This window comes from Sinohyriopsis cumingii, chromosome 14, assembly GCF_028554795.1.
Source record: "Sinohyriopsis cumingii isolate HCF-2022 chromosome 14, ASM2855479v2, whole genome shotgun sequence".
Taxonomy (NCBI): Eukaryota; Metazoa; Mollusca; class Bivalvia; order Unionida; family Unionidae; genus Sinohyriopsis; species Sinohyriopsis cumingii.
Window position 1 is genome coordinate 22,372,266 of NC_142974.1, and position 2,230 is coordinate 22,374,495.

A 2,230-nucleotide genomic window follows, 5' to 3' on the forward strand; every position below is an offset into this window, starting at 1 on the left:
CTTACGACGAACAGATACTTACCGTCAGGCTGATATAACGCAATTTATGTTGGAATTGGGGGAGAGAGGAATAGGTATGAGAGACCGAAGGGTCGCGTAGCGCAATTGCGAGCTGATGCCATACCCATACCCCCTCCTCGCACCCCACAACAGCCATATTTTAAAGAAAATTTCAAATTACATTTCAAATATTTCAAAGAAACCCATATAACTTTTTTTTTTAAAAGAGAAAAGGGAAGAAAGGAAGAAAGAAAACAATAAAAGAATTTTGTAATTTATTTTTTTTTTTCTTTCTATGAAAAAAAAAATTCTAAAGACATATATAGTAAGGGATACAGGGAAAATATAAGGGGGAAGTAAATAGCGATGACATCATGGGGCTAAGTCACATGGCGCTAAGCGAAGTGGACAGGCCCATCAAAAGTCTTTGAAAACACGCCATGTAGAACATAAACAGACAAAACAGAGACACAAAAACATACTGTATAACACTTAGTTTAAAACCCTACTAACTTCTATATCTTAAAATCCATACAGCTCCCGCACTGCATGGTTGACCACTGCACAATAATGTGGTCTCATACATACGTTTGGATCTTTCAATAAAGCATAATCAGATAAACTAAATGAAGGAAGCCTAATGCGACCCAGGAGAAACACATAAAGAATAAAGAAGCGTGAACCTTGGATCGAGCGTAACCTACCTATCAACATCTTTAAAACCTATTATGAGGAACGATCATATTATCACTCGAATAATAAAATGAGAAATTATTTTTTTTTTAAACAAAATCTAAATAGTACACCATTCCATCGTCAAAATTAGAAAACCATTAAACAAATTAAAAGAAACAATATAACATCATAAAGGAAGAAATACAACTGGGAAAGATAGTTGATCTATACTTGCTGTCTCAAACATAAAGAAAATATAGCATACATACAATATAGCACCATTACATATAGCAAACACTGAGACCTAGGCGACATATAGCAAAGGTCACAAAATATTTGAAGGGAAGGAACTTCGAGCAAGGTGAGGGAAACCAGACTCGGACGAACAACCCTTTAGATAACACTATGGAAACATAAATACCCCATCAAAATATCTACAAACTAAATTTTTTTATATAAAATTTTGTTTTAAATAAAACATACAACACATCTGAGGGGGAAAGACACAAACATAAAATACTTTTTAATTTTTTGGAAATGGGGGGGGCATATTTCCGGCGCCCCCCCCCCAAAAAAAAAGTGTGTTTGTGTGTGCGTGTGTGTGTTACTATACCCATTACATTACTTGCAAAATATATATGGTGCTGACATTTTCGGCAAGAGGGAGAGATACCGATATTCTGCATATAATTATTTTAATGTTTGTCAGAGCGAGAGTATTGGGGCCTGATCAGTTCAATATATTTCTCAGAGCGCTCGTGTAATATACGGTTTAATACAAAATACATGATCGTGGGCAGGAATATACAAATTTTGGTCGATATACATGATCGTTGTTATCTATTCAAACGAGGGCCATGAAATACATTAGCAAATCCCTACAGTATTTAAGGCAGGCGATTACGAATTATTTAAACCACATTCTTCATCTGTCACAGATTTTATAATCATTTTGAAGTGGCTGCTTTATCTCGAGGAAAACGAGCGGTAAGTGTTATATAAAACAAAATCTTAATAGCAATTTGATCACTTTTGCGTCATTTTACAGTAAGAATAGTAACAAATAGAGGATAATTTCTTTTCCTACGTTAGGCCTAATACCTGGTATGTTTCTTAGTGTGATACACACACACAAAAACCAAAACAACACCAACAACATTTTAAAAAACCCACAAAAACGAGTGGCGCGCCGAAGCCACGGGCTAAAATGTTTTTTTAAATATTTATTTATAGTATCAATCACAAATTGAAATATATCCAGTATTAGCGTTGGAAAAGAAAGTTTTATTTTTGATATATTTTTTTTAAAATTATCTCATCCTAGCGAAACACTTTCTGCAAATGACCTTAATAAAGGAAAATAATAAATTAACCTAAACCACTTTGAATGTCGACCGTAACTTGTATTTACACGGCATCATGCGCGGAAGAAAATACCAACTGAACCGGGATTTCAGACAGCAGATGAACTTGATTCATTGAACTTCATGAGCACAATCAAACAAATGCAACAGTGAAAAAGTGGAACTATGAAAAATCGAGAATGTTAGATTTA